At 38.3% G+C, this 6,811-nt stretch overlaps 1 long non-coding RNA gene across 1 annotated transcript; it reads right to left on the bottom strand.

Moving 5' to 3' along the window:
- Positions 1 to 4,930: 4,930 nt before the first annotated feature.
- Positions 4,931 to 5,732, bottom strand: LOC131739310 (uncharacterized). The gene is made up of 3 exons (XR_009330477.1): positions 5,646 to 5,732; positions 5,422 to 5,473; positions 4,931 to 5,199 (listed from the first exon to the last, which is right to left on the bottom strand). It is a non-coding gene; the product is annotated as an uncharacterized LOC131739310 (long non-coding RNA).
- Positions 5,733 to 6,811: the final 1,079 nt, after the last annotated feature.

The following is a 6,811-nucleotide window of genomic DNA, read 5'->3' as shown; positions in this document are numbered from 1 at the left end:
TGCTATGTCCCTGCCTGCAAGCTGGCCTGCTTGTTATCCCCAAGCAAAAGTGCACCACACTTGTTGAACGCTCGTTTAGCTTCATGGCTCCGACTCTTTGGAACTCTCTCCCAGCTTTGGTGCGTGATGCTCCCACCGTCGCTCGCTTTAATTCAACTCTCAAGACCCACTTGTTCTCTCTTGCTTTCCATGCTCTTTAAGCCTGATATCTGCTATTAGCTGCTGTGTTGTTGCTACTTCTTAATGTATTATGGTACTATATCATGTATTATGCATTTTTCACTGTATTTAATGTATTATGCTTTTTTTAACTGTTTTTCATGTATTATGCATTTTTCACTGTATTGTATTATGCATGTTTTAATTTTTATTTTTTTTACTGTATAGCATGTATTATGCATTTCTCTGTATTTAAAGTATTATGGATTTTCTTGTTGTTACTGCATCTTGTAAAGCGCTTTGTGATGGTGGTCCTCTATGAAAGGCGCTATATAAAATAAAGATTGATTGATTCTAAACCCTTTAGCGATCATGTTTTTTTTTGTCAGATCAAATTTACTGTGGGGTTTAACATTACTCCCCTGCAGGGACTGCTAACCTGCAGTATTTTGCTATGAAGATTCTCAAGCTGGTATGAATCAAACATTGGCGTGTTCACTGTGTAGTTAAGAATGCAGCTCAGGTTTTATTCCTGCTGTCACAGTGATTGGAATAGATTCCACTGGTATGAGTAACAGGCTGGTAAATGGCTTAATAGATGGCTGTAACATATGTTCTGTAACCAAACTGCTAATATTTTACAGATGTTTATTTGCACACTGTCTGCAGTCACTGAACTGAATAGAGTGTACAAAATAAACCAATAACCAAAGCTAATTCAGATCAAACATAATTGCAAACCGTGTGTTGACTTTTAATGAGCTTTTACACTTTTGGAATATATAAAAAATCTATTTCTGGAATTATAAATATTGTGTATTTCTAAATTTTAGTTCTGAATTCAAATATATTACAATTGCTTTAAATACTGATGTATATATTTATGTATTTATTTATTACAATGCAGGTCCATCAATCAAGCACTTTCAATATGAATAAATAAATAAATAAATAAAATCGTTTACCGTAAGCTGTAATCAAAATTAAAAGTGAAATCCTCAGAGCCAGTGTACCATATGTCGTTTCTGTTTTATTTACTGGAACTCTTACCTCTTTCATTTTTTCTTAAACTCGTTCACAATGTAATACCATTTTAGAATAATATGGCCCACAGCTGTCTCATCCACCGCTAACAATTATGTAAGAAAAAGCATTTGGAGTCACACAGCACGGTATTTTCATTTATTTCTCCCCTCGGATGATGACAGGAAAGGACAATATTTTGTACTTAATTAAATCAGATTCTGTTTCTTCTTGAAGTTCTGAGGCTTACAGAGGTAATGAAACATGAAAAACAGCAACTTCTTCGCATCACAAATTATTAGCACTACAGCGGCTTGTAGCTGCTGGGCTGATTTATTGCAAAGAAACAACTTAACAAAGTTAAGACATTTCCTCTTGGGCAACCAGAAACTAATAAAATGTATATCTACATTTTACAAACAATATCATTTGTTCTCTATCCTTTAGGCCATAGTTTTATAAAACCAAGATTGTCGTACTAGTTCTCTGATAAAATACATCACAACTGAAAACTTTTCACTAATAAACAGATGCCTTATTGATGAGGAATAATGTCAACGTGCTATTCAATAAGACAGATTGTTAAGCCAATGAATTCTCAATTCACTTCCCTTTTGCCTCGCTCGCTTCCCCTCTCTCAGCGCTTCCTTTGTCTTCAAGCTTGAAAACTATTACGAAGAAAACAAACCGAAGCAAAATGTTGCTACATGTAAGGGCCTTCTGGTGTAAACCTCCACTTGTTCATCTAGCTCAAAAACAGTCCCTCACAAATATGCTGCGTTCTCGAATTAAACACAAGACACAAAGGTAGAAAACATCTACAAATGTTCAGGGTCAGGTCTACCTGGTGCACACCCATTATCTGCCAACTATACAGAGGGTCACTTAAAGGGGCAACGGTAATGTACAACATGCCGGTGTACCGGTGATTCTTAAAGGGGTAACAGCAAAGACTTTGTTACATACAACACAGATTTGAAGGTTTAGAGACCACCTGCTCCTCCAGCCACTGGGGTGGTCTTGTTTGAAAAAGGCAGAGGTGTCAGCCCGACTTCCTGGTTGATCTGAATTATTCTGTGCAACTTTCTGAGGTTTTGGTTACAAGCTGTCTACGGGGGTTAATGACACATGACATCCACTCGTAACATCTCACCAGGGCAGATGTATCAATGACAAAGGAGAAGGACTTGGCACATGGGTTTATACAGTGCATTGCATTTTTTAGATGCTACTAGGCAGCAGTTCCATCTCCTTCTCTCTCTTTCCAAGCTCCAAGCTTGAACCTGGAGCAGTCCTTCCTTTGTCTTTATAATCCCTCATGTCAGATTCTGTTTTGATTGAACTGCCATTGGAAAAATCAATATGAGCCATCAGGAGAGAAAAAATGATTTGATGTGAAGGAAATATTGTCTTAACAACAGCCTCCGTCAGTAGTTGGAACAAAGGGCAGGGATTGAATCCCAGCCTTGCCACTGATCCACTACGTGGTGCCCCCTGGCTGGGAGGGAAACCAAGTGAACAAATCCGGATTACACTGGAGTCAATGCATTTCACCACAGCTGGCATACCCTAAGAATTTTAAAATAATCCCAAATTGTATATTTAAAACTCATGAGAATAGCTGTTATTGCCATGGTATTCCACTTAAAACCATTATGAATCTGTGTCCCTCTTTTAAAGTTATCTTTTTTTAACTGGAAAATGAGTGTTGGGGTTAGGGTAAGGGTTTGGGATAGGTTTGATGACGAGATAGCTGTAAAAGAGAGCCACTGACCAGCCACTGACTAGTTCACTGTTGGTTAGGGTTAGGGCTAGGGCTAGGTTTAGTTTAGGGTAAGGATAAGGGTAAAGTTAAGGGTCAGGGTTTGGTTATTTAGGGTTCAGTATGAAAGATTATGCCAGTACATGTACTAAAGGAGATTTAGATCAAGACTTACACATGCCTTAACCTTGTTGGACAAATTATATTATATTTTGGTGAGCCGATTCTACATTTTGTAATAGAATTAGATGCACGAAAAGATCAACTTTCTTCACAAAGCCTCCCTAGTAAAAACACTCATTTTAAAGTAACAATATATCATAGCATATGCTGTAGACTTAACATTTTAAGGTAATCCTGGGATATTGACTGAAACTCAACAATTTATTAATACAGTAAATCAAGCCCCTCGCTTAACAATTCTCTGCCACATATGCTAACTTCAAGGCCATTTAGTTTGTAGCAAAGTGACTACAAAAGAATCAGGAAGAACACCACACTGTGCTGCTTTCACTTAGCTGATTAATGCAACACTTTCACTTTATATTGGCTCTCTGGTGTACTACACCTATTACAGCTTTTACACAGAGCACTGTATGATTTATAATACCATTTTATGAAAATCAGTAACTCCATTCTTCATACCTGAAAACCGTTTGCTTGGACAGGATGGAGTGTGTCTTCAGCCCTGCTCGGAGGAGAGAGGGGCTGTAAAAGGAACAGCGTATTGGGTCTCTGGTTCCTTTAACTCTCAGTTCCTGCCTGATTCTAGTGTTATCGATCTAAGGCTCCCCTGACTACAGCCACACCATTTTGGATTGCATTTGTGTCTAACCTGTGCCCAACATACAGTACTGGCATTGTGTTGTCAATGAAGTAATCTACATGGATTTGAAGCATAAGATTAAAAAAAGTGATCTTGTAGTGTCCCGGGAAGGCATATTGAAATCCTGGGACCACTTTCTAAAAATCATGACGATCCAGGCAAAACAGGGACAGGTGGCAACCCTTACTATTGTAAAATATGGTGTTGTTTTGGAGTTAAATCACTTCCTTTCTTTAAAGCCGTCACATGGGGTTATTTAATTGATCTGAACACTATATAGTAACCTGCTGGGGTTTCCCTATCTATTTTATATTGACTTTATTTTTAACCGATTACAATAAAAAAAAAAGTGTTAACAAATTTAAAGATGGCAGTATTTATATTCTGTTAAATCATTAAAAGAGACTTCAGTGACTTTGCTTTGTTTTTATTTTTTTTAATCATTTATAATGTCCAACTGTTTTGTTCCCCTCACCGCAGCACTGAAGGTTTGGTGGGAGTCATCTGATCCCACGATCAAGCCAGCTTCCTCCTCTACACTCAGGAACTCAAGAGCGGATGTCAGCGAGCTACCAGCGTCTGGAGGACAAAGGCAGATAGGTTCTGTTCTAGCGCGATGAGGAGAAACAGTCCCTGCTGTTTTTTCCTCCCTAACCCGCAGCCGCACCAGAGGCAATATGTCGCTCCCTCTGGAATCCCCAGCAAAGACCAGCGACTTGGACGTGAAGCTGCGCTCCCCTGACTGTATGACTCCCCCTGCACACCAGGCGGCTGTGCCTTTATCAGGTGAGCCACTCGGGGACCCCCAGCCTGGTGCAAACTAAAAAACGAGACGCAGACGCTGTCCAGACTGAAGCAGCTGCAGAAAGATGAAAGGGAGAGATCTGAGGACCTTCCTCTGCTCCAGAGTCCAGGATGAACTCAAAGAGAATATTTAATACAACCCCTCTTCAAAGTGTGTGAGTGTGTCGTGTGAACTGCAACCTGCTCAGAAAACAACACAGCTATGAGATATACAGACTCCACACACACACACACAAAAACATCAGTATAATTCAATGGAACCTCAAAACTTTAATTTGTGTATTAAAAAACGAACTCTCAATAAAGTGCCTAGCTGGATGAAAATACAATAATTGTATTCCAGACAGCCCTGATAACTTTATTAAACATGTACAAATTTTTGTTAAAAAAATGATCTGAAAGTCATTCTTGGTATTAAAAAAAAAAAAAAATGTCCATTACTTCTGATAGTTTGAAAAACATCCTGTGAATATCCAATTTCTAACTTGTCAGCAGGTTATAAATCAAGCCCGTTCAATGGTCCCCTGAGTGATCAGATTAAATCCACCTTGTTGGCAAAGTTTCCATTTCAGATTGTCAAAACCTCACAGTCACCAGTCAGAAGTGTGCATATGTGCACACTGACCTATACAAACAGAAAAACACAAACAGACAGCAACACTCACTTACACTCACACATTTACACGTTCATTACGCCATAATTAAATGTATCATTAACTTCAGTGAAATTACTTAGCGATGTCTTAATCATTTTAGCATAACTAGAGTACACACATAAATGCTGTAATTACAAAAGGAACTGCCACTTCAAATAGATCGTGACGGCTACAATTCATTTCAGCTCTACCTGATAAATTGCTCCAGGCAGCTCCAGCTATTTCAACCACGATGAGTCTGTCCTGGCAAAAAAAATAATAATTATGCTTTCATTAATTATTATCACTTTCATCAAACAGGTAGCATGGGCAGAGGAGTCTGGTGCCAACACTTACACAGTAAACCACGAAACTTCCTTGCTCATCTAAAAACTGAAATTCTCACAAACAGCGAATTCCATCACATCCTGGTTACCTTTAAAAAACTCTGAGAGCTCTCAAATACGTCTTCTCACGAAGTACAGCTGGCACACCAGAGTGTAACAGTTAGCTTGTTGCCCTGCAATTTCTTCCATCCACTTGGGGCAGGGGGGGGGGGGGGGGGCAGGTTCATTTGTTCAAGGTGTTCAAGCTGCAGTTGGAGATTAGACATGAGTGAGAGTTACTGTATATTGAGCACACAGAGGTACTTTAAACGAGAAGAAAAAGGCATTAGGAAAAATAACTGTGATATTATATTAGACCCATCTTTAATATAAATATAAAAAACAACACTTATGGCAAGAACAAATGCTAATTGGTAAAACAATCACTGATGCACACTGCCGCAATATTAGCATAATTCATTACTCAGACTGCCTTTTTGAGTGCAGATAATTCTTACCTGTTTATAAAGAAAATCAACAGTCCAATGCTATAGCGTGCATCAACACCAGCTGCTAAGGGGCAAATTAATAGATTTTATTGAAATAGGGGAGAAATGATGATCCTATTTAAATGATGCGACTACTTTGTATTCATGAAATTGGTATCAAGGTTAACAAGGCGGTGTGTTAATGAAGCTAAGCGATGCCTTAAGGGGCTTAATCCACTGAATTGTCACTGGGACCATCACTGAGTGTGAATTAAAACAGAGCTGACAGGGTTCTGAGGGGATTATTCATCAGCACATGGAATCAGCAGAAAAATACTGAAAAGAATTGACAATGATTATTTTGTTCACAGCAAGAGACTTTGACATGGATTAAATCAACATTTATGGCGCTTCTATTGCTATACTATATAATGGCTATGGCGCCGCCATGAATTACATTTTATCTAGGTTAACCTCAAGGCATAAGTGACCATTTATCAATGGTTACTGTCAATACACACAGGTAAGAAATACCTGTTAACTCAGAGGTAATGTAATGCAACCCATTCTTCACTTCCATAGTAACTCTGCCATCTAACTACAACTGAATTGAATCTGCATCAAAACTGTCGTTTGAATATGATTGCAGTGAGCTCAAATTGCTGGTACAGATCCAATAATTACACATTAATAATGATATGTGTCTGTAATTTTCTTTTTTTTAATAATAGCTTTAATAAAATTATGGTTTAAGGTAATTCAATTAAATAATACAAAATGACTCAGTA

Source organism: Acipenser ruthenus, chromosome 11, assembly GCF_902713425.1.
Source record: "Acipenser ruthenus chromosome 11, fAciRut3.2 maternal haplotype, whole genome shotgun sequence".
NCBI lineage: Eukaryota > Metazoa > Chordata > Actinopteri > Acipenseriformes > Acipenseridae > Acipenser > Acipenser ruthenus.
The sequence above is the reverse complement of the archived record's forward strand: the minus strand, read 5'-3'. Positions and strand labels throughout refer to the sequence as shown.